Raw genomic sequence first — 26,456 nt, 5'->3', positions numbered from 1 at the left:
GGTTGAAAAGCATGCATTTGGTTTTACTAGCGTTTAAGAGCAGTTGGAGGCCACGGAAGGAGTGCTGTATGGCATTGAAGCTCGTTTGGAGGTTAGATAGCACAGTGTCCAAGGACGGGCCGGAAGTATATAGAATGGTGTCGTCTGCGTAGAGGTGGATCAGGGAATCGCCCGCAGCATGAGAAACATCATTGATATATACAGAGAAAAGAGTCGGCCCGAGAATTGAACCCTGTGGCACCCCCATAGAGACTGCCAGAGGACCGGACAGCATGCCCTCCGATTTGACACACTGAACTCTGACTGCAAAGTAATTGGTGAACCAGGCAAGGCAGTCATCCGAAAAACCGAGGCTACTGAGTCTGCCGATAAGAATACGGTGATTGACAGAGTCGAAAGCCTTGGCAAGGTCTATGAAGACGGCTGCACAGTACTGTCTTTTATCGATGGCGGTTATGATATCGTTTAGTACCTTGAGCGTGGCTGAGGTACACCCGTGACCGGTTCGGAAACCAGATTGCACAGCGGAGAAGGTACGGTGGGATTCAAGATGGTCAGTGACCTGTTTGTTGACTTGGCTTTCGAAGACCTTAGATAGGCAGGGCAGGATGGATATAGGTCTGTAACAGTTGGGTCCAGGGTGTCGCCCCCTTTGAAGAGGGGGATGACTGCGGCAGCTTTCCAATCCTTGGGGATCTCAGACGATATGAAAGAGAGGTTGAACAGGCTGGTAATAGGGGTTGCGACAATGGCGGCGGATAGTTTCAGGAATAGAGGGTCCAGATTGTCAAGCCCAGCTGATTTGTACGGGTCCAGGTTTTGCAGCTCTTTCAGAACATCTGCTATCTGGATTTGGGTAAAGGAGAACCTGGAGAGGCTTGGGCGAGTAGCTGCGGGGGGGGGGGGGAGCTGTTGGCCGAGGTTGGAGTAGCCAGGCGGAAGGCATGGCCAGCCGTTGAGAAATGCTTGTTGAAGTTTTCGATAATCATGGATTTATCGGTGGTGACCGTGTTACCTAGCCTCAGTGCAGTGGGCAGCTGGGAGGAGGTGCTCTTGTTCTCCATGGACTTCAGTGTCCCAGAACTTTTTGGAGTTGGAGCTACAGGATGCAAACTTCTGCCTGAAGAAGTTGGCTTTAGCTTTCCTGACTGACTGTGTGTATTGGTTCCTGACTTCCCTGAACAGTTGCATATCGCGGGGACTATTCGATGTTAGTGCAGTCCGCCACAGGATGTTTTTGTGCTGGTCGAGGGCAGTCAGGTCTGGAGTGAACCAGGGGCTATATCTGTTCTTAGTTCTGCATTTTTTGAACGGAGCATGCTTATCTAAAATGGTGAGGAAGTTACTTTTAAAGAAAGACCAGGCATCCTCAACTGACGGGATGAGGTCAATGTCCATCCAGGATACCCGGGCCAGGTCGATTAGAAAGGCCTGCTCACAGAAGTGTTTTAGGGAGCGTTTGACAGTGATGAGGGGTGGTCGTTTGACTGCGGCTCCGTAGCGGATACAGGCAATGAGGCAGTGATCGCTGAGATCCTGGTTGAAGACAGCGGAGGTGTATTTGGAGGGCCAGTTGGTCAGGATGACGTCAATGAGGGTGCCCTTGTTTACAGAGTTAGGGTTGTACCTGGTGGGTTCCTTGATGATTTGAGTGAGATTGAGGGCATCTAGCTTAGATTGTAGGACTGCCGGGGTGTTAAGCATATCCCAGTTTAGGTCACCTAACAGAACAAACTCTGAAGCTAGATGGGGGGCGATCAATTCACAAATGGTGTCCAGGGCACAGCTGGGAGCTGAGGGGGGTCGGTAGCAGGCGGCAACAGTGAGAGACTTATTTCTGGAGAGAGTAATTTTCAAAATTAGTAGTTCGAACTGTTTGGGTATGGACCTGGAAAGTATGACATTACTTTGCAGGCTATCTCTGCAGTAGACTGCAACTCCTCCCCCTTTGGCAGTTCTATCTTGACGGAAGATGTTATAGTTGGGTATGGAAATCTCAGAATTTTTGGTGGCCTTCCTGAGCCAGGATTCAGACACGGCAAGGACATCAGGGTTAGCAGAGTGTGCTAGAGCAGTGAGTAAGACAAACTTAGGGAGGAGGCTTCTGATGTTGACATGCATGAAACCAAGGCTTTTTCGATCACAGAAGTCAACAAATGAGGGTGCCTGGGGACATGCAGGGCCTGGGTTTACCTCCACATCACCCGCGGAACAGAGAAGGAGTAGTATGAGGGTGCGGCTGAAGGCTATCAAAACTGGTCGCCTAGGGCGTTGGGGACAGAGAATAAGAGGAGCAGGTTTCTGGGCATGGTAGAATATATTCAGGGCATAATGCGCAAACAGGGGTATGGTGGGGTGCGGGTACAGCGGAGGTAAGCCCAGGCACTGGGTGATGATGAGAGAGGTTGTATCTCTGGACATGCTGGTTGTAATGGGTGAGGTCACCGCATGTGTGGGGGGTGGGACAAAGGAGGTATCAGGGGTATAAAGAGTGGAACTAGGGGCTCCATTGTAAACTAAAACAATGATAACTAACCTGCACAACAGTATACAAGGCATATTGACATTTGAGAGAGACATACAGCGAGGCATACAGTAATCACAGGTGTTGAATTGGGAGAGCTAGGTACACTTCAACTATGACAGACAAAATGAAAAAAAAAATCCAGAAAATCACATTGTAGGATTTTTAATGAATTTATTTGCAAATTATGGTGGAAAATAAGTATTTGGTCAATAACAAAAGTTTATCTCAATACTTTGTTATATACCCTTTGTTGGCAATGACAGAGGTCAAACGTTAACTGTAAGTCTTCACAAGATTTTCACACACTGTTGCTGGTATTTTGGCCCATTCTTCCATGCAGATCTCTTCTAGAGCAGTGATGTTTTGGGGCTGTTGCTGGGCAACACGGACTTTCAACTCCCACCAAAGATTTTCTATGGGGTTTTCTATGGGGTTGAGATTTTGACCTGTCCCCAGGACCTTGAATTGCTTCTTTCGAAGCCACTCCTTCGTTGCCATCAATCGTCAACCCATCAATTCAAGATTGAACTGTGTCCTTCACTGAATATACTACAGAATTCACATGAGCTCCATAGACTGGTCTTCCCTGGCTGTCTGACCCTTCTAGGACCCCTGTCACCATCTGATCCTGCTAAGACATGATGAACATAGTGTTGTGTACTGACTCCACTGTGGTCAATTATTTAGAAACGGTCCTCTTTCTGGTTTGTATGCTGTTAGCCTACCTATTGTATTAAAAGCACATATTTCTCGCATTATTCACACAGTCAGAATTCACTGCTTCAACTTCAATAGCCTACCTCTCCTAGATGGTAGAGAGGTTTCATGTGTGCCTAGTATGCGTGGTCTCAATGAAATACATGGGCAGAAAATCATGTGGCAGTTACAGTGTCTGTAAATAAATATTGATAATGAAAATAAATGGAGGGCGCTCAACTAACGTGAGTCGAAGTGCAATCAAAACATGTAATCATGATTGAAAAGGAAAATGCACAACACACACATACGTTAGGTTTCTATGTGACCACATGAGCTTAGGTTACTATGGTGAACACATATGTTACAGGCTGACCACACCGCTCGCTTCGCATGCACGAGTGTTGCAAAATACATTTAGAAATCTATATTATTAAATGATTGCACGCACACTGCTCACGAGCGTCTGCGTTGCCAAGGGCTAGCGTTGTGCTTTCTCCCCGAGTGCTGCGCTCCAAAGCACCTCTCACTCACATGAAGAAGACAGTCTACAAGTGAAGACAGATACATCAGTCACACAACTGCTCGAGTCCTTATCCATTTCCGAGGTGCATATTGGAAGAACTGTCCACATTTACTTTTCGTCAGCCAACAAGATGAGTAGGCCTAACGAACAGCAAAAGCACTAGCCTATGTCAATCTACTATCCCCATATTACAAAAGTTGACCTATTCTGTGCGAGAAATAAACATTCCAAAATATAGTCCAGGACAGTTGTGGGATGCGATATATCTCAAATTAATACACTAACTGTTTTACACAATGTGGCTGACGAAATAGTTTAGCTTAAAATGTTGATAAACTATATGGCTATTTCTTCACATTATAAGCGCAGCAATGCGCACACTACAGTAGGATAGAAGCATGAATGTTCCATTAGCGGGAAAACACTATTTTCAAAAGTGACCGCAAATGCGATTATGGATGTAATGCTTTAATTATATAGATGCGTTTTTATGGTGAAAATGATCTTCCCCAAACGTGAAACTCATGCGCTGCTTATGCATGCCAGTTAGCCTCTACACGCCTTGTAAAGCAAATTAATGTGCTTAATTTTAAGAAGCTATTTGGCCACTTTAGTTGTGATACAAACCTTATCAAAACATATGGCCTATGGGCTAGGCTACATGAGGTGTGCGACTATGATTCGAAAAAGTCGCAAAAAAGGCATTGTTTCTTAAGCTGAGCATCATTGTCACGTTGTCGAAAGGAGCGGACCAAGGCACAGCGTGCATATAGTTCCACATACTTTATTTCAAAGTGAAACTTAACAAAAACAACAAAGAAAAAACTAACGTCCAGTTGTTAGGAATTTTATGAATAATGACTAAACAATATCTACATTATAAATAGAACTATAACTAATGAAAATTATAATCTGTTTTATTATATCTGATTAATAATATTAATTCATAAGGGAGGGGTTGTGGAGCATGAGACAGGGGGTAATTAAATTAAATAAATACCATTCCAGACAGGTTGGAGAAGACTGGAATTGTGGGTTTTTAAGTAAGCAGAAAGGGTCGATAACCTATGGTTGAACCGACTCAACTTAGCTCTGGGATGTTTAGATAAGGCAGTGTGTGTTTTCTTAGGTTTTCCATTAGCTGGAACTGTCTGCTGAATGGTGATGGATGAAAACTTCTGAAGTTTTATCTTGATTTAACTGTGTGTCTGGTGTGAGAGAGCGAAGGGGTGGGAATAAACTTTTCAACTTTTGTTGGGTCCTGGTTGATAGGAGGAAGAACATTTTATGCCCTATGACGTCACATTTTGTATATAGACTGTTGTTCGTGGTTACATGGCAGCGCGCTCCGAGAATAAATACTATTATCTCATTTTGATAAGACTGGTCTCTGTCTATTTTATGCAAATAGGAATCTTACAAATTCTTATAAAATAGACTGAGCGATTTAATTAGTAGGAATTATGAAATTCCAGCGACACCAGTACAGAGCGCACTTAGACACTAACTGAAAATAATATCCCACAACACAGGTGGGAACAATGGGCAACTTAAGTATGATCCCCAATTAGAGACAACGATAATCAGCTGCCTCTAATTGGGAACCATGCAAATACCAACATAGAAATAGAAACGCTAGAAACCCCCCTAGTCACGCTCTGACCTATACACCATAGAGAACCCAGAGGGCTTGGAACGTGACAATGATTCACAAGTGATAATATATAATTGGCTAATATTGTCACCCATCAGACTATTCTTGATTTAATCTTGTCTTTACATGTACTAAATCATATATGTGTGACATTTGTTTTGATTTAGAATGGACCAATATCCTGCACCTCAAAACAGGGGCAACAGGTAAAAACACATGTTATATATGCACTTAAATAGTGAATGGAGGATCCTTTTCCCGTGGTTTATTTTCATGCCAGTCAGGTAGGCTCTACTCCTGTTGTAAAGATAAACAATGTGCTTAATATTAGTAAAGTTGAGAAATAAATACAGTTGGCTCCCTCTCCGGCCTCTAGGTCACCAGGCTGCTCGTTATGGCGCACACCAGTCACCATTGTAATGTGCATCTGCGCATAACGACACTCACCTGGACTCCATCACCTCCTTGATTACCTGCCCATTATATGTCACTCCCTTTGGTTTCTTCCCCAGGCGTCATTGTTTTTGTTTCTGTTTCTTAAATGTATTCACGCCCTGAACTTGCTTCCCGACTATCAGCGTACAACGTTACATAGGCCTAGCTTATAGGAAGCTTGAAGAGGCCATCACTCTGTTTTCTTGTGCAATTGCATAGCCTATACAAATGTTGCGCAACATGAGATCTTGGGCTCTCATGAAGTGTTTGATTAGATTTTCGATTACATTTGCATTGATGTCAGAGTGACTAGAGGGATAATATAGTGCTGAGTACCAGGCAGTTAGCAAGTTTGGTATGCTACTAATGACCATCAGCAGCATCAGAGCTTGGAGAAGCCTAAATACTTTGACTAAAGACAGCAGCCTTAAGTGGGATGAAGAAATCGTCCCAGACAAGACTTCTAATGTGCACCGTGACGGTGAAGCCGACGAACATTAGAGCTGTTTATTACTGTGTCAGTGTGAAAAGTAGATAATTAGCTGACAAATCAATAACGTCACATTGACATACTGACTAATACAACTCACATTGCACTGAAAAAACATCAGAATATCAATCTTCAATCATTTTGCCGATGGTTTCATTGTTTAATTCAGGTCTAGTTTGATTGAGGAAAAAATAATAGATAATGTAAGCCAACTTTTGGCCAGCTCTCTCTCTAACAGTACGTCAACTAGCAAAAACTTTCATTTCATGAAATGGACATACACAAAATAGTCCAATTTGGTGAAGTGAAATTCTAAAAAATAACTTGATTCAAAATATTCTAAAAAATGGAGAAGTGGCGCATGCATATGTATTCACCCCCTTTGCTATGAAGCCCCTAAATAAGATCTGGTGCAAATTACCTTCAGAAGTCACATAATTTATAAAATAAATTATACCTGTGTGCAATATAAGTGTCACATGATCTACATACATATATATACACCTGTTCTGAAAGGCCCAAGAGTCTGCAACACCACTAAGCAAGGGGCACCACCAAGCAAGCAGAAATATGAAGACCAAGGAGCTCACTAAACAGATCAGGGACAACGTTGTGGAGAGGTACAGATCAGGGTTGGGTTAAAAAAATATATCTAAAACTTTGAACATCCCATGGAGCACCATTAAATCTGTTATTAAAAAAATGAAAGAATATGGCAACACAACAAACCTGCCAAGAGAGGGCCACCTACCAAAACTCATGGACCAGGCAAGGAGAGCATTAATCAGAGAGGCAACAAAGAGCTGCAAAGCTCCACAGCAGAGATTGGAGTATCTGTCCATAAGACCACTTTAAACCGTACACTCCACAGAGCTGGGCCAGAAAAAAGCCTTTGCTTAAAGAAAATTACAAGCAAACACGTTTGGTGTTCGCCAAAAGGCATGTGGGAGACTCCCCAAACATATGGAAGAAGGTACTCTGGTCAGATTAGACAAAAACGTATCTTAAACTCTATGTCTGGTGCAAACCCAACACCTCTCATCACCCCGAGAACACCACCCCCACAGTGAAGCATGGTGGTGGCAGCATCATGCTGTGGGGATGTTTTTCATCGGCAGGGACTGGGAAACTGGTCAGAATTGAAGGAATGATGGATGGTGCTAAATACAGGGAAATTCTCGATGGAAACTTGTTTCAGTCTTCCAGAGATTTGAGACTGGGACGGAGGTTCACCTTCCAGCAGGACAATGGCCCTAAGCATACTGCTAAAGCAACACTTGAGTGGTTTAAGGGGAAATATTTAAATGTCTTGGAATGGCCTAGTCAAAGCCCAGACCTCAATCCAATTGAGAATCTGTGGTATGACTTAAATATTGCTGTACACCAGCAGAACCTATCCAACTTGAAGGACCTGGACAGTTTTGCCTTGAAGAATGGGCAAAAAATCCCAGTGGCTAGATGTGCCAAGCTTATAATGACATACTCCAAGAGACTTGCAGCTGTAGTTGCTGCAAAAGGTGGCTCTACAAAGTATTGACTTTGGGAGGGGTGTATAGTTATGCACGCTCAAGAACAGTTTTTTTTGTGTTATTTCTTGTTTGTTTCACAATGAAAAATATTTTGCATTTTCAAAGTGGTAGGCATGTTGTGTAAATCAAATGATACAAACCCCCAAAAAATCTATTTTAATTCCAGGTTGTAAGGCAACAAAATAGGAAAAATGCCAAAGGAGGTGAATACTTTCACAAGCCACAGTACTTCTGTCTTTTGGATGGTTGTCCTTTTGCATCACCTAACGTCTGTTGAGCTTCAATTGGTGGACAGATAGCCTTACATTATCCTGCAAAATGTCTTGATAAACTTAATAATAAATATTTCTGTGGATGATAGCAAGCTGTCCAGGACTTGAGGCAGCAAACCAGCCCCAAACCATAATTCTCCCTCCACCATAATTTACAGTTGGGAGGTTTTTATGTTGGTGTACTGTGCTTTTTTTTCTCCACACATAGTGTTGTGTGTTCCTTCCAAACAACACAACTTTAGTTGAATCTGTCCACATAATATTTTGCCAGTAGCGCTGGAACATCCAGGTGCTCTTTTGCAAACTTCAGATGTGCAGCAATGTTTTTTTTGGACAGCTTCTTCCTTGATGTCTTCTCATGAACACCATTCTTGTTGAGTGTTTTACGTATTGTAGACTCGTCAACAGAGATTTTAGCATCTTCCAGAGATTTTTGTAAGTCTTTAGCTGACACTCTATGATTCTTCTTAACCTCATTGATCATTCTGCGCTGTGCTTTTGCAGTCATCTTTACAGGATGGCCACTCCTAGAGAGAGTAGCAACAATGCTGAAATTTCTCAATTTATAGACAATTTGTGTTATCGTGGACTGACTTTTAGAGATACTTTTGTAACCCTTTCCAGCTTTATGCAAGGCAACCATTCTTAATTTTAGGTCTTCTGACATCTATTTAGTTTGAGGCATGGTTCACATCAGGCAATTCTTCTTGTGAATAGCAAACTCAAATAACTCAAATTTTGTGTGTGTTTTTTATGGGGCAGGGCAGCTCTAACCAAAATCTCCAATCTGGTCTCATTGATTCGACTCCAGGTTAGATGACTCCTGACTCCAATTAGCTTTTGGGGAAGTCATTAGTCTAGGGGTCCACATACGTTTTCCAACCTACACTGTGAATGTTTAAATTATATATTCAATATAGACAAGACAAATTAACGAATAACAAACAAATTATTATAAGCACACTGTGTTTGTCTATTGTTGTGACTTAGATGAAGACCAGATCAAAATTTATGTCAAATTTATGCAGAAATCCAGGTAATTCCAAAGGGTTCACATACTGTTTCTTGCCAAAGAGTAGCTAGTGTCTGTTCATTTTACAACTTGGTGAAAGAGCGCAACGCATAAACTCATTCAAACTATCTGCACACTTCCAGTCAGATGCAAATGTACTTTAATAGAAGCTAAGCTGTCGGTCAGATTACCTTCATTAAAGACCCACTCCAGTTTCCATAGAACCTCTTTAATCACCTGATTTCCTCTGACATAGTACAAGTGGGGGGAGGGGGTCTTTCTGCGCTTTGCCCTGAACTGGTCCTCTATTGTTCCCACAAGGAAGGCGGGATGCCAATTACGTCAGAGTGCACCATCAGACCAACGCATTGAATTGGTCCTCCTATTGTTGCCACACAAGGAAGGCGGGATGCCAATTACGTCCGAGTGCACCATCAGACCAACGGACTGAATTGGCAAACACTTGCATTTCACGATTGTGTCTAAAAGACACTATTTTGCTCAAAACATGTTTTTTTTTACCCTTCAGTGTGTGTAATTTACTGTAGTTATACTTGGATTCTCGTTTTTCAATAGGAAAAGTAAAACAATATGTTCCTTTTTTCCAGTTTAGCATTCAGCATTTAGCATCCAGCACCTTCACTAATCATTTTTTTGGGGGGTGTATGGAAGATTCTGCCAATTATGCCTACCTGGGGTGGCAGGTAGCCTAGTAATTACAGCGTTGGGCCAGTAACCAAATGATTTCTGGATTGAATCCCTGAGCTGACAAGATAAAAACCTGTTGTTCTGCCCTGAACAAGGCAGTTAACCTACTGTTCCCGGGTAGGCAGTCATTGTAAATGAGAATTTGTAATTATTAGTATTATTAGCAACAAAGCAGTTACCCCACCATTTTTTTTGGTAAACAGCTGAGGGATGTTGCTGGAAAAATGAAACCACTCTCAAATTCCTTGACGGAGCTATGGATGCATGGACTGACCATCCATTAGATCACAATTATATTTGAACCATTTGTAAATGTTAGAAATACACTAGTGTCTTATTCCATTGTATACAAACAACGGAATAAAACATGTTTAGGTGATATTTTGGGTTCTGATGGGGTTGGAAAGTTGACCTAAACTCATGAGTTATGTATAAATTCTTAAAGAATGAATGGCTATATGTAATTCATAGGAAAGTCCATGCATGGAGTACCAATCCCAGATTTCCCTTTTAAGAACGGCTTGTTCAATGTTTTCTAATACTGTATAATATCATTTAGGTTTCTTGGCGTCAACTCTGGCTCTAGTAGAAACTCATTATTAGTGCAGTGAAATATGTTAGACGAGTACATTTGTTTAAACGTTTTAAACACGAAATACTTGTAAAATAACGAAAATGTTTACAGGTAGGCTAATAAAGAAAAGCTAAATATATTTTAAATCTAAACCAGAATCTTAACGCGCAATCTAGTCTGTGTAGAGCAGATACTCTATTTAGCTACATTTCCTGTAAAAAAAATGAATACATACATTTTCTAAGAAAACAGCAAGAAATGTGCTCTTACCTGAGAGCGTGGCTCTTTCCTCGATGCGTTCTGTATTTCTGTGTTTGTGTGTTCTAGATAAACGCTATTAGGTTACCTTGAAACCAGCATATGTTAGGCTACATCGTAAACATCTCTATAGCCTAATACGTGTGCGCGAATGTACATACTACAATAACGTAATCCACCATGAAGCACGGAGGCGCGCGTCTGACAACACCGGCTGCGTGTACTGGACAGACGCAATGATTTACAGGATATCCTGCCCTACCCATTAAAAGAGGTGTGAATTTGTGTCAACTTGTGCACCACTGGTTGAACTTGGGAAGCCCATGAGCATAGACCTACTGTCAGTGAAGTAAAGTAACTAAGTATACATATCGTTTTTGGGGGTTTCTGTACTTTACTATTTATATTTTTGACAACTTTTACTTCGCTACATTCCTAAAGAAAGTACTGTATTCACATTTTTCTCCAATACATTTTCTCCAACACCCAAAAGTACTAATTACATTTTAAATGCTCAGATTGGACAGAAATATGGTCCAATTTACGCACCTCTCAATGAAACGTGTTTCATCCCTAATGCCTTTAATCTGGTGGATTTAGTGCCACAGGGTCAACTCAACAACTGACAGCTGCACCATCCCTTCCAACTCAACATGACTGCTGACAGCTGCACCATCCCATCCAACTCAACATGACAACTGACAGCTGCACCATCCCATCCAACTCAACATAACAACTGACAGCTGCACCATCCCATCCAACTCAACAGTCAGGAACCTTGGTGTTACATTTGACCCCACTCTGTCATTTGAACCCCACATCCTGAACATCACCAAGTCAGCCTTCTTCCACCTCGAAAACATCTCACGACTCACACCCTCTCTCACTGACCCCAGTGCTGAAACCCTCATTCACGTCTTGGTTTCATCACACCTGGACTACTTCAACGGCCTTCTCTACGGACTCCCCGCCAAAACACTGGACAGACTTCAACATGTTAAAATTCAGCTGCAGGAGTCCTCACACATACCAGACGTTGGGACCACATCACCCCCATCCTCATCAAACTCCACTGGCTCCCACTTCAATACAGGATCATCTTCAAATAGCTCATGCTCACCTACAAAGCAATCAATGGACTGGCGCCCACATACCTTACAGACCCCCTGCACTCCTACACAAGAGGGGTGTAGTCCTATCCCTGAGCCACATTTCAGAACAAATAGCTTACTTGTTTGACTGGTCATTAATGGATATTACTCTTCTTCCTCTCTGGGGAATAATTTAGTGAAATATCAGCGGCTTAAAGCCACAGTCTGTGATTTGAAAAAGAACAAAACGGACGCCCCTCTATTTCTTTTGTACAGCCTTCAAGCTTGTAAACAAATTATAGTGTTTAAAAAATATATGAATAGATTTATTTGTAGAAATGTTTTGTTGTTGCATTTAACTGATGAATTTATGTTGTTGTCTGAGCTACAGACTGCTATATCATTCCGGTAATACAGGATTAGTAAAGGCCCAGTGCACTACTTTTCTGGTAATTTGTACATTCTGATTTTTCAGGTGGTGCTGCAGTACCCCATCAGAACCCAACATACACACTTGTTTTCTATATGTCATGGACTGTTAGTCCTTGTATCTAGAGCTCTGTATATGAATTTGAGAAGAGTTACTTTTACCTAGCCCCATTATTCAGTTCAGCTGTTTACCCAAAAAAATAGAGGGGTGTCCGTTTTGTTCTTTTTCAAATCACAGACTGTCCATGACATATAGAAAACAAGTGTGTATTGTGGGTTCTGATGGGGTACTGCAGCACCACCTGAAAAATCAGAATGTACAAATTACCAGAAAAGTAGTGCACTGGGCCTTTACTAATCCTGTATTACCAGAATGATATAGCAGTCTGTAGCGCAGAGAACAAAATAAATTAATCAGTTAAATGCAACAACGAAAAATGTCTGCAAATCAATCTATTCATATATTTTTTAAACATTATAATTTGTTTACAAGCATGATGGCTGTACTTTCAGATTGAATGCATCCAACTGGTATTTACAACTTCACAACTGGTAATTACCATCTTCCCAATTGGTTATGAACGCAGCATCAGGTACATTAAACGGGCAATCCAGGATTGGTACATACATTTGTTTACTTTTAAATTGATGATAATTAGCCATGGATTCTTAGAGAACATAACTTCTAAATGCATAATGAGCTTAGGTTCTACTTTCTTCTCAGCAGATTGCCCTTTTAATATTTGTTTATGACCTAATATTACTAACATTCCAAGAGTCCCTCGGGGCTCTACAGATGCACTTTGCAGCTGCCTTTCTCTGAACAAACGTTTTAATAAATTAGTCCGTGGTAATGACTGCCATTCCACATTATAACCACAGGGTGGCTCAAAAGATTTCGATACAAGCTCTGTGACTTCATCTTTTTTTTAAACTTTCTCTCCTCAAATAAACTATATTTGAGTGAGTGTATGGTAGAGTGAGTTTGTGAGTACTAATGTAACCAGTGTGTGAGCGTTATACTACTTCTACCCAGAGGCTTGGGCTTTTGTGGTATAGTCCGTATGATGCTTGGCTCTGCGTTATAGGAGTTAGGTTCGAGTCCCCGTTACAGCTCGAACTTTCTCCTGCTACACTATTGCCTGATTGGCACTGTAGAACCGACCTGAACTGTACTGTGCTGGCTCAGATACTGTCTTTTCACCTTGTCCTCTTTTAGCATGGTTCCAGCAACTATCATGTATGCTTAACCAGGCCAGCCCAGTACAGCTCTGCTTTGAATGGCTCGTTTGGCCCTAAAGTCTGAATCAGGCTTATGACTGGGGTTATTGTTTCCCCATCCAGATCACAATAAAAGCAGGCCAGGTAACCTAAGACTAAGTGATAGCCATTTACAGTTACTCCCTTCCCTGGTGCCTGCGGCTGCCTACAATGTAGTGCAGAGTCACAACAGAAATGATGAAATGCTGTGTGTCCCGCTGTGTGAAGTCCAGTTTTATGACCCTTAAAACTGCCTGGATTTCTCTCTGTGGTTAATGTCAGTCTCTTTGCACTTTCCCCTGTTTTCATATCAAAGTCTACGTTTAAGTACATGGGTCCACACAAGCACCATATGTACCAATATACCCAGCATCGCGGTGCCCAACTGCCAACAACATCATTCCTGCTTTAAGGTTAAAGGTGCAATGCAGCCATTTTTATCTCAATATCATTTATGGGTAACAATTAAGAACCTTACTGTGACTGTTTTCAATTAAAATGGTCAAAATTAGCTTTTTAACAAAGAGCAATTTCTCAAGCAATAATTTAGCTAGGAGAGTCTGGGAGTGGTCTGAGTGAGGGGCATAATTGGACGAGCCTAATGGGAGGGATATGTAACCAGACAACGATCTGTAATTGGCTTAATTTATACTGCCAGGTGATGTTACCAGGCAGGCCAAAACTCCATCCCACCTAAACAGGCAGACATTTCAGGTGGTCTTTTCAAACAACTTTTACACTAAAAGGGAATTATCGTCAGTTTGAACAATGTCACAGTATTATTCAAACCTCATAGTGTGGAAATATATATAAAACACAGGAAATCAAGTTTTTGACTGCACTGGGCCTTTACCGATTGGCTCTAACCACATTGCTGTTATTAAGGTTTGCAGAGAACACGATAAAGAGACTTTGTGGTTATCCAGGCAGACATACTCCGAAGCCTAGACTGTATACAAGTGAATGAGCAGTGCTTACTACGTCTTGAGAGTGAACATTGGGTGTGGAGTGACATTTTTGAAGGGAGTTAAGATGGGGCTTGGAGGGCTTAATGTTTTTGGTGTTTAGGTGGGAATAGAATTATCTACCAACACTAATGCTTTGACGTCAGCTCTGACTGATGATGGTATACATTGTTACATAGGTCAACCTATGGAATTCACCATCATCTCCCAACCTCCCAAACCCTTTGGACAAGTCGAGGGCGCCCCAACTGGGCCCAGGTGTGCAACGCACCGGGAGAATGTTGGCAGGAGCCCAGAGGTTTTATGGGCTAGCGTGGAGACGGTCGGGAGACATTTGGGGTTTACATTCCAGAGGGAGGCTATTGGAGGCACCTGGTGAACACCTTTTACGGTCGCTGCCGTTTAATCCACAGCCTGTCCTTACTGAAAGACATGAATGTCTAGCAATACATTGTATCTCCACGGCCCTCGACATAAGCACAGGCCCACTTAAAACGAAGGAAGAAAAAAAAGAAGATAAATGGATAGTACTTTGCTTTGCCTGGCAGTAGCACTGCTGGGCCTGGGATGAAACGTTTTTGGCAGGCTATATACTGTAGTTGCCAAGACAGATTTACCACAATGGAATGTGCTTCAATAGTGATAGGGCATGCGAGGGCAAACTGTTAAAGACTGATGTGCCTTCATCTCCAGATAGGAGCTGACACTGAGGTTTACTGTACATACCTCAAGAGTAGCCAAGCTACATACCTACACATGTACAACCCCGGAGTCAGAGTTCGATCCCCGTATTCCAACCTTCCCACTGTTTCTCCCGTAGAAACAGAATGAATAGAACGGGCGTCCCCATTCAAGTCAATGACGGCATAATGGGTGGACTGGCGGCCATTGCGAATGTACCCGTAGGAGCAAAGCAGGAAGTGTATACAAATGAATGTGTGCTGTGATTGGAGAATTCAACTCAACTGACATGACAAACAATACATTCCATTGCATGAGCCACACAGTTAATAATTAACATAATTTGAATCAACATTACCATGGGAATTATTGCATAACATTACCAGGCAGCCATTGCGAGTGTACCCATGAGTTTATCAGTCAAATTGCCAGGGTTAGAGGTTCCAAGCCCGTTCTATTCATTCAATTTCTATGGTTACTCCCACTTGCTAATCTCCACCTTTGAGTTCATAAAGCATCCAAATACGAGAAGGAGAGCAGAATTCCAATCTCCTTTATACTAAATAAGATAAATCAATGTGCCTTCAATATTCAATTCAACTCGTGGCCTATGTGAAATTATCAAAGCTTTAAAGTAAGGATATGATTTTACTCCATTGCTGTATTACAGTGCCTTTTGGAAAAAAATTGAGATTTCCTAACACAAATGCACGTTTTGCCTATGTAATGTAAATACATGAGCGCATTTAAATCCTGAATATTAAACAGTGTTTGACTGCAAAGTACATTTTAATCCTTTTAATCCTCTATGATGACAGGCATACAGAGAGCAGAGAAACAGAATCATGTCCTCTTTCTACGATATCGCTTAACCTAGCCTGCAGGAATAACGCATCATCATGCAGTTATATTATATTAGTATGACTTGTGCAACCCACGTACAGTACCCGTCAAAAGTTTGCACACCTACTCATTCAAGGGTTTTTCTTTATTTTTACTGTTTTCTACATTTTAGAATAATAGTGAAGACATCAAAACTATGAAATAATACATATGGAATCATGCAGTAACCAAAAAAATGTTAAACAAATTCTTCAAATAGCCACCTTTTGTCTTAATGACAGCTTTGCACACTCTTGGCATTCTCTCAATCAGCTTCATGAGGTAGTCAGAAGGAATGCATTTAATTTAATATGTGTGCCTTATTAAAAGTTCATTTGTGGAATTTCTTTCCTTCTTAATGCGTTTGAGCTAATCAGCTGTATTGTGACTAGGTAGGGGTGGTATACAAAAGATTTGGTAAAAGACCAAGTCCATATTACGGCAAGAACAGCTCAAATAAACAAAGAGAAATGACAGTCGATCATTATTTCAAGACATGAAGGTCAGTCAATCAGGAACATTTCAAGAACTTTGAAAGTTTCTTCAAGTGGAGTCACAAAAACCATCAAGCGCTGTGATGAAACTGGCTCTTATTGGGAACGCCACAAGAAAGGAAGACCCTCTGCTGCAGAGGATAAATTCATAAGAGTTACCAGTCTAAAATTGCAGCCCAAATAAATCTTTCACAGAGTTCAAGTAACAGGCACATCTCAACATCAACTGTTAACAGGAGACTGCTTGAAAAAGGCCTTCATTGTCGAATTGCTGCAAAGAAACCACTACTAAACGAAACACCAATAATAAGAAGAGACTTGCTTGGGCCAAGAAACACAAGCAATGGACATTAGACCGGTGGAAATCTGTCCTTAGGTCTGATGAGTCCAACTTTGAGATTAAATGGATGATCTCTGCATGTGTGGTTCCCATCATGAAGAATGGAGGAGGAGGTGTGATGGTGTAGGGGTGCTTTGCTGGTGACACTCTCTGTGATATATTAAAGAATTCAAAGCACACTTAACCAGCATGGCTACCACAGCATTCTGCAGCGATATGCCATCCCATCTGGTTTGCGCTTAGCAGGACTATCCTTTGTTTATCAACAGGACAATGACCGAAAGCCCTCCAGGCTGTGTAAGGGCTATTTGACCAAGAAGGAGAGTGATGGTGCTACATCAGATGACCTGGCCTCCACAATCACCCGTGCTCAACCCAATTGAAATGGTTTTGGATGAGTTGGCCGCAGCGTGAAGGAAAAGCAGCCAACAAGTGCTCAGCATATGTGGGAACTCCTTCAAGACTGTTGGAAAAACATTCCTAATGAAGCTGGTTGAGATAATGCCAGAGTGTGCAAAGCTGTCATCAAGGTGACCAAGTTTGGGAGGTGACCATGGTTGCCATAAAATATTTTGATTTGTTTAACACTTTTTTGGTTACTACATGATTCCATTTGTGCTATTTCATAGTTTTGATGTCTTCACTATTATTCTACATTGTAGAAAATCGTAAAAATAAAGAAAAACCCTTGAATGAGTAGGTGTCCAAACTTTTGAATGGTACTGTATATACAGTGAATTTGGGAAAGTATTCAGACCCCTTCCCTTTTTCCACATTGTGTTACATTACAGCCTTATTCTAAAATGTATTAAATTAAATTCCTCATTCCTCCCCTCATGAATCTGCACAGGCGAAAACTTTTTTTTCTTCAAAAGATATTACAGATAAAAACAGAAATATTATTTAAATAAGTATTCAGACCCTATGCTATGGGTCTCTAAATTGAGCTCAGGTGCAACCTGTTTCCGTAGATCATCCTTGAAAAGTTTCTATAATATAACTTGACTGGAGCCCACCTGTGGTAAATTAATTTGATTGGACATGATTTGGAAAGGCACACACCTGTCTATCTATATAAGGTCCCACACACAGTTGACAGTGCATGTCAGAGCAAAAATCAAGCTATGAGGTCGAAGGAATTGTCCGTAGAGCTCCGAGGCAGGATTGTGTCGAGGCACAGATCTGGGGAAGGGTACCAAAAAATGTCTGCAGCATTGAAGGGCCCCAAGAACAAAGTGGCCTCCATCATTTTTAAATGGAAGAAGTTTGGAACCACCAAGACTCTTCCTAGAGCTGGCCACCCGACCAAACTGAGCAATTGGGGGAGTACAGCCTTGGTCAGGGAGGTGACCAAGAACCCGATGCTCACTGACAGAGCTCCAGAGTTACTCTGTGGAAGTTGGGAGAAACTTCCAGAAGGACAACCATCTCTGAACCTCTCCACCAATCAGGCCTTTATGGTAGAGTGACCAGATGGAAGCCACTCCTCTTTAACACATAAAGGACTCAGACCATGAGGAAAATTCTCTGGTCTGATGAATTCTGTGGTCTGATGAAATCAAGATTGAACTCTTTGGCCTGAATGCCAAGTGTCATGTCTGGAAGAAACCTGGCACCACCCCTACGGTGATGCATGGGAGTGGCAGAGACTAGTCAGGATCAAGGGAAAGATGAATGGAACAAAGTACAGAGAAATCCTTGATGAAAACCTGTTCCAGAGCGCTCAGGACCTCAGACTGGCGCAAAGGTTCACCTTCCAACAGGACAACGACCCTAAGCACACAGCCAAGACAACGCAGGAGTGACTTCGGGACATGTCTCTGAATGTCCTTGAGCAGCCCAGCCAGAGCCTGGACTTGAACCAGATCGAACATCTCTGGAGAGACCAGAAAATCGCTGTGCAGCGAAGCTCCCCATCCAACCTGACAGAGCTTGAGAGGATCTGCAGAGAAGAATGGGAGAAACTCCCAAAATACAGGTGTGCCAAGCTTGTAGTGTCATAGCCAAGAAGACTTAAAGATGTAATCGCTGCCAAAGGTGCTTCAACAAAGTACTGAGTAAAGGGTACTCATGAGTACTCATGTAAATGTGATTTCATTTTTTTATATACATTTGCACAAGTGTATTTAAACCTGTTTTTGCTCTGTCATTATGTTGTATTGTGTGTAGATTTGAAATCCATTTTAGAATAAGGCTGTAAAGTAACAGAATGTGGATAAGGTCCAGGGGTCTCAATACTTTCCAAATGCACTGTATAACTTGTATTTTAATTAGTCATTTTTCATCAGTTGACTTTTGATACATAGAGATATATCATATCTTACAGCCTCATTATAAGACATTATAAAGGCTAATTCAGGCTTATAACAAGTTATAAAGCATTATACCAGCAGACTTTCAGTATTGTTACCAAGGTTTTTTTGTCTTCTACCTCTCTCCAGTCTTACTTTCACTCCCCCTCAGTCTCCCTCTCTCTCTCTCGCTCTTTTCTCTCAGTAATTTTCTTTCTCTCTATTACTGTTGTTCTGCTTTTCTTTCTCTCCACCTCTTCTCTCGTTTCTACTGGGCTGTCATCCTCCTTCCTTTAGCCCTCTCTGACTGTGGAGGACACCAGTCCCTACGGATTTTGATGGATATATGCCCTATCTGATGATTTTCTAAGTGCATCCTCTCTTTCCCTCTACACTCACATGCACATAAACACACATATGCACACACACAGTCTTACACTCATATACCATAGACACACACTCATGAGCGAGCATACTCACATACACACACACACAAAAATGTATGAGGATTCTTTCCTGCAATGGTTGTCTGGGTATGCCTGGTGTTTCTCATCCAACAGTTTATAAGACATAAAATGGGATTTAATTTATCTTTGATCATTTTTCATTCAAGGCCTTTTAACCTATTTGGTGTCTTCAGCGTACACAGCTAGTCAGCTAAAGTATGAATGTTGCATTCACCTCCCCTTGTGTTAAACAATATGATCACTCACAGCAATGTATACAATCTACTGAGAGCATCTCATTTATACGGGGTTGAATGCAGCTTGGATTATCTGTGAGATTCTATCAAGATGTGTATTTATTACACAACAGTATAGTCACCGCAGCCTCGTACAAGGTCATGGATACGTGGGGACTGTGAATATGACATTTTTCCACCCACGCTGTTTCACAGATCATAATGATGTCCAAACACTGGTTTTTAATTACACTGAGCTAGAATGAAGGACTTTGTTTTTTTCCTGTTCATGTGAACAACAATTAGAAGGAGAAAATAAATAGTGCCCTTCCCTACTCTGCTTTGACCTCTGTCTCAAGCCCTGTTTCAAGCCCTGTTTGAAACTCATGTTTGAAAATGACTCAAGAAATAAAAACTCCCGATACACAATTTTTGATATACATCATGTCTAGTCTACATGTCCAACTGATAATTCCTGCTGGCTGAAAAGTAGGATGTACTGCTGAAATAAGTCAATATTAAATGCAGACGGAAGGCGAAACACTTTCCACAGATAAAATACTTGATCCACTTTATTTCCTGGTTAAGTTACAGTCACAACAACTGGACCTTAATTAGAACAAGGTGTCGCCATCTGGTGCTTTTGGTTAATAAATACCCAATCAAATGCTTGTGGTGGTCAATACTTGAGCCAAGACTATGGGCAGCGGGAGGAGTCAAATAGCACTTTGTGGTTAGGTACATTGTGATTGGCCCTATTGTCACATGATTACAGTGAGACACAGATGTACTTTGGCCTCTGCTGTGTGATGACAGTTGATTATATAAGTCTAATGGAGATGACAGTGTTGGGGAAGTTACTCTGAAAATATAGTTTACCAAGCTACCAACTACCTCACACTGGGAGAAGTTAAGCTACTGGGAGAAGTTAAATCTAAATAAATCAAGCTTTATTCATACAGCACATTTCAGACATGGAATGCAACATGTGCTTTACAGGAAGAAGAAAATATATATATATAAATTTACATCCCAACAAACATAAGATAAAAAACAAAAAAATGACACTGAAGCTACCATTAAGAAGCGTATAGTTTACTTAACTAAACTACATCCAAGCTACTGTGTGATAAATGATCATATCTACATATGAAATGTCATAGACTACATATTGCAAGAATAGATCCCTCTGGTGTCAGATGTTAACGTAATGTGCGTCAATCTAAGTAACATAGTTTTAAAAATCCTATCAAAATCTGCCAGTTTAAGATAAAGATATATTTTTTGTTGTGGTTGCATGGGCTGCATCTCAATCAGTCTTTCTGCATCTGTGGGGGAAGATGACCGAACTACAGCATCGTTTGTCAGACCATGAGACATCCCAAAAATCGGTCTTCTCATGAAAACATCTGTATCGTCCACTCTATGGAAAGGGAAGATTCTCACAAACACCATTTTTTTAATTTTTACCTTTATTTGACTAGGCAAGTCAGTTAAGAACACATTCTTATGTACAATGATGGCCTGGGAACAGTGGGTTAACTGCCTTGTTCAGGGGCAGAACGACAGATCTTTACCTTGTCAGCTCGGGAATTCAACCTAGCAACCTTTCAGTTCCTGGCCCAATACTCTAACAACTAGGCTACCTGCCACCCCACAATGGTATTCTACATTTTTGCTCTACAACCCCCACAAGTGTTACACCATCCTCTGAAGGTAACCAATACCAGTTTTAAAAATAGAATGAAAGTCTGGAGGTGGTTTTGTGTCTAAACATGTTGAATTTGTTTTTAAAGATATATTTCTTGAGCTTTCTTATATCTCCTAGATATAGGACAGACACTTCAAGACCTTTTTCCTTATGGTTTATTGCCATTGCCACTTTTTTTTGCCATTAATGAAGCTGATAAGCAATGCGTTTCTATGGGCTATAGTAGTAAAGGCCAGATTCAATATTTGATCTAATATATTTCTTTATTTCTTTCATAAGCTAAATTATCCATAGTATAACCATCTTAAAACAATTCCAAATATCAAATTCGAACAATATTGATATCAATATCGACAATATATATATGTGTGTATATATATATATATTTTAAAAAAGAAAAAACTTTATTGTTGAGCAAAATCCACAATCCACACACTCATGAACCAATAGTGTCAGATTCACTCCAGATCTTGTATTTAGAATCATGTACAATGTAGGAAATAGTAAAAAAAAAATTAAATGAGTAGGTGTGTCCAAACGTTTGCCTGGTACTGTATATATATATATATATATGTGTGTGTGTGTGTTATATTGTCACATACACCAAATATGTGCAGTGAAATGTGTTGTTTTACAGGGTCACCAATATTATTACGGTGCCCCTGGAGCAAATTAGGAGTAAGTGCCTTGCTCAAGGGCACATCAACAGGTATTCAAACCAGTGGCCTTCCGTTTACTGGCCTGACAGACTAACCTCTAAGCTACATGCTGCCCTGTACTGCAACAACTCGCGGTGAGATATTCGCCAGTACAGGGGGACTTTATACATAGGGACCTAAGGGACCCTATTTATGGAAACAGCCTGTTCCTCTTCCCAAAAGCCCGATACAAATATTTGTATTCTTTCATAAAATAAATTGTTTTATTATATGATATACCATATTGTCCATTGACAGGCCAAATGCAGTCAAGTTTTTCTGCAAAGTTTTCTGAAACGGCTGACTTCCTTAGGCTACATTCCCTTTACTCCTCTGACATTCTATTTTAGGTCATTGCAATGTGCGGAAACCTAAGCTCTAATATTCAGAGGCTCAAGTCCTTTTCTCTCTGAATTCGACGTGTTTCGTTCTATATCCATGGGCTAGACTTGAGGAGAGGCGGGACTGTACAGCGGGGAAGGGCGTTCTTGCTGAGGTCAGACCCATACTCGTCACACAAGGGGTGGGTCTTCCGGCGCAAAGGAAAACCCACCTTTTTCATTGTTAGGGACAAGGTGGAATGTGTTGGTTTGATCCTACAGCTCAGGCGGGGAATAGAGGGAAGAAACAACGAACGCAGTTAAGTAGGGAAAAAAGCCTTCTGCCGCTGGTGTACCAGAAATCTGTGAAATAACTTGTCTTTGGTTCAAACCTGGTCATCTAATCGGCCCTAACCGAATGAATTTGGGGACTATCGCAGATTCTTTCATCGCAAGGTAGGTGAACTAGCTATTGTAAAACTACACATTACTACATGGAAACATTTAACTGTGCAAGGATGCTGTAACTTCCTGAGTTCGACACGGGCAGACTCCGAACTGCGGCAAGTTTTGACCCCTCCTCCCCCTGCTCTTCTGCTGGCGCAGCCAAAAGGAAGCCTCCACGAAACACCAGACTGCGGTTAAAAACCTGGGCCACGTTCAGTAGGAAAACAGGGTGGAATGTTGCAGAAATAAATATAACGACGAATAGAACTGACGTGATTCCATTATTCATCAAGTCAGACATGTTTGTCCAGTGGTACATATTTCCATAGCCAGGTATTTGCCTATTACTGTCTGAACTTTCTACAACGTTGTGTCCTGCTGAGCGGCCAGGTGGTTAAATTGTGTAACAGTTTGAAGTTTTCCTCTTTCGTAGCTCGCTAGTTGACCGTTTCATAATATTACGAGTTGCTAGGCTACTTTTGCGTTCAGTGGCGACGTAACTTTACCGCTATCAGGATGTGATGTTGGGGGTTTCTGAACAGGACATTTTTATGTTTTCCTCGAGAACAATGTATCCGGATCGAACGATTTCTTGAAATGAATTCGCAACACTATTAACCACTCGCCTTAACACAAATCGAAAAAGTCCACTTTTTTTCTTAGTCAACTACACAGTCCACTGTCACCTTAAATATTTAGTAGCCTAAAGTAGGCCGCTTTTTTTTACAGGTCAACTGTCAAGGTAAATAACGATTGCAATGTTCTGAGGAAGATGGCGGTAAACCCTTTCTATATTGATACTTGACAGATAATATTTTAGCTGGCTCCCAAGTAGTCTGTTGTCACAGACATGGGTAATGTTCTTCAACTTGATGCCTATGGATAAATCATCAAATGCATTTAGGTCAATGCTGAAATTGTGAAGACAGCAGGGAAATATCAGCCTGATACAATTGGAGATTGTCTTGATCGTTGGCAATCTTTTTGCAAAGATCCACTTGACATGGGAAGGGAGTTTCCCCAAAGATAGCTATTTTTAATTTCACTGCACCAATATGGGAATTGCGCAGTGATACAGAAATCTGCAGGTCTCATCAAAGTGAACACCTAATGGCTGAGAATCCTTTTAACACAGTACATTTGGATAGTCAAGCATTGATTTGCCCTCATGTTGGCGCGAGCAGGCTAGGTATCTACAGCCAATCCAGTAGGGTCTGGAAATTACAGTGAGCTTTGTTTGGTCAATAGCAATGTGATGTCGCAGAGTATTTGCATAAAGTTCAGCTTTCCCCAATTTTGGTCCCACTCTATTCACGCTCCCCCACCCATGTTTGCGTCGCCCAATGGTCCCCCCGCCCACTTTGCTTCAGATGTTGGCTCCGTTGTTTCATTGCCCCAACGTTCTAGGTGGATTTCCGGTGAAACAGCTGAGATCCACAAATCATGTTTGGGGTGACAAAACAACCATTGGGTGAGAGAAGTGAACAGGGTGGGACCAAAATTGGGGAAAGCTGAACTTTATGCAAATACTCTGTGACATTGCCTTGCTATTGACCAATCGAAGCTCACTGTACTTTCCAACCCATACTGGATTAGCTGTTGATACCTAGCACTGCCTAACTTGCTTGCTAGCACCAACATGGGGGCAACGCAAGTGTGGCTATCTGAATTCACGCATGAAAGGGATCTCGGCTATAAGAGGGGGGGGGGGGTGTGTGTGTGTGTAATGCAGGGGTGTGTGACTCGGGTACCTGTGAAAGTTTGTTGCTGTATGTGTACATGGACCACATACATAGCCCACATATAACGAGTGTCAAAGCAATGAGATGCAATGCTGAGTCTGAACGTCACATTTTATTGGTCACATGCTTGGTAAACAACAGGTGTAGACTAACAGTGAAATGCTGACTTACGGGCCCTTAACAGCAAGAGAGAAATATAAAGATAATAACCGCCTGGTATAGAGGTCCTGGATGGCAGGTAGCGCGTCCCCAGTGACATACTGAGCCGTAGGCACTACCTTCTATAGCGCCTTGCTGTCGGATGCCAAGCAGTTGCAATACCAAGCGGTGACCCAGCCAGACAAAATGCTCTCAATGGTGCAGCTGTAGGACTTTTTGGGGGGGGGGTCCTGAGGGCCCATGACAAATCTTTTCAGCCTCCTGAAGAGGCGTTGTCGTGCCTTCTTCATGACTGTGTTGGTGTGTGTGGGTGAACGGGAGCAATGCTCCTTCAGCAGTAGTAGTAGCAGCAGTGGGGAATAGTAGTCTGGCAGGTTGGACCGTGGGATATAAATGGAGCTAGGGAGAAAGATAGAGAGGGGATCTGTTTCAGACATGAAGGCAAATCACTGCTGGCTTTCCAGTAAGTCCCAGAGCCAGCTACTAACTCTGCTACTGCTTCCACCCCTGATGGTGGAAACACAAGTACAAGATAGTTAGACTGCGAGATAGTGAATCTCCAATGCATGCATCTGTGCCTATTTGTGCATACAGGGGAATAATCTATCCATTTCTGCCTTAGTAGGATTCAGAAGTACATGGTCATTAATATTGTCGATACAAGCTGCTTCCAGCCAAGGAAAAGGCCATTTTACGCCATCGTGCCAAACCATTGAGAGGTTACAATGCCAAACAAAGCAAGCTCCACACTTGAATTGCAATCCCTTCATATTCTGTCTGTGCGAACATTGGCCAAGTGGATGTGTTGGCCCAGTGGAGAGTACAAAAACTAGAGTGCTGTCCTATTCCACCTCCTATTTGGCCACTTCGTGCTAGTCTACTGTAGCAAAATTTACTTTCAACTTTGGCTGGTCACTTGGTAGGTCTCTGGTGTTTTTCCTTTGGGGTTATGTCACTCTTTACTGCTTGATAGTGTACATTACGTTGTCTGAAGACTATTTTCAGAGGATTGGAATTGGAAGCCTTCCATTCAGAAATGAATGTGGTGCTTTCCCGTCTGCAGTTAACCGGCGCTGAAGAAGTGAGAGGAAGAGGAGGTAAAGAGCAGTGACGCTCTAGCAGGGGCCGCGCTTTGTGTGTCGGCTACTGTGAGCGAGTGACACGAGCAGGGAGGGAGAGGCCGCAACCAACCAAGCCGACTTGTGCTATAGTAGACTAATATCTGCCATAGCTAGGCTATTTATCATTCAATATGAGTACTAGTACCCGTCTTGACTGCATCAAACCGGGAGAAGCTAGCTAGGCTAATGGAGGTTGCATGCTCTTTCTGGTCTTACACAGTTACGTTATAATGTGAATGGAGTTGTTTGTAACAGTCTACTTGTTGGCTCTCGGTTGTTGTACCCTATCCTTCTCGTTTAACTTTTAATTCCGTCTTCCATTGATTAGATATCTCCTAACTTTTGCCCCACATGGAGGCCCTTTGACTGTAGCCTATTGCCGCTTTGATGACTTATGATTGGCCAACAACAAGCTACATGTGCCCCTCGTAAAAATGTCTCTCTCGCTCTCCCCCGCAGCAG

General features: G+C 41.8%; 2 protein-coding genes and 1 pseudogene across 2 annotated transcripts in view; 1 reads left to right on the top strand and 2 right to left on the bottom strand.

The window, feature by feature from the left end:
* Positions 1 to 10,753, bottom strand: part of LOC139374347 (platelet-activating factor receptor-like) — a 61,106-nt gene extending 50,353 nt beyond the window's left edge. Inside the window, exon 1 of the mRNA XM_071115389.1 lies at positions 10,694 to 10,753. The gene's annotated coding sequence lies outside the window, so the exon portion shown is untranslated. The remainder of the gene's footprint in view (positions 1 to 10,693) is intronic.
* Positions 1 to 26,456, bottom strand: part of LOC139374527 (platelet-activating factor receptor-like) — a 37,444-nt pseudogene that overhangs the window by 7,379 nt on the left and 3,609 nt on the right.
* The window catches only part of LOC139375386 (leucine zipper protein 1-like), a 63,016-nt gene continuing 59,284 nt past the window's right edge, over positions 22,725 to 26,456 (top strand). The window contains exon 1 of the mRNA XM_071117118.1: positions 22,725 to 22,981. The gene's annotated coding sequence lies outside the window, so the exon portion shown is untranslated. The remainder of the gene's footprint in view (positions 22,982 to 26,456) is intronic.

Source organism: Oncorhynchus clarkii, chromosome 19 (assembly GCF_045791955.1).
Source record: "Oncorhynchus clarkii lewisi isolate Uvic-CL-2024 chromosome 19, UVic_Ocla_1.0, whole genome shotgun sequence".
Taxonomy (NCBI): Eukaryota; Metazoa; Chordata; class Actinopteri; order Salmoniformes; family Salmonidae; genus Oncorhynchus; species Oncorhynchus clarkii.
Note: the sequence above shows the minus strand (reverse complement) of the source record. Positions and strands in the feature narration are given on the sequence as shown.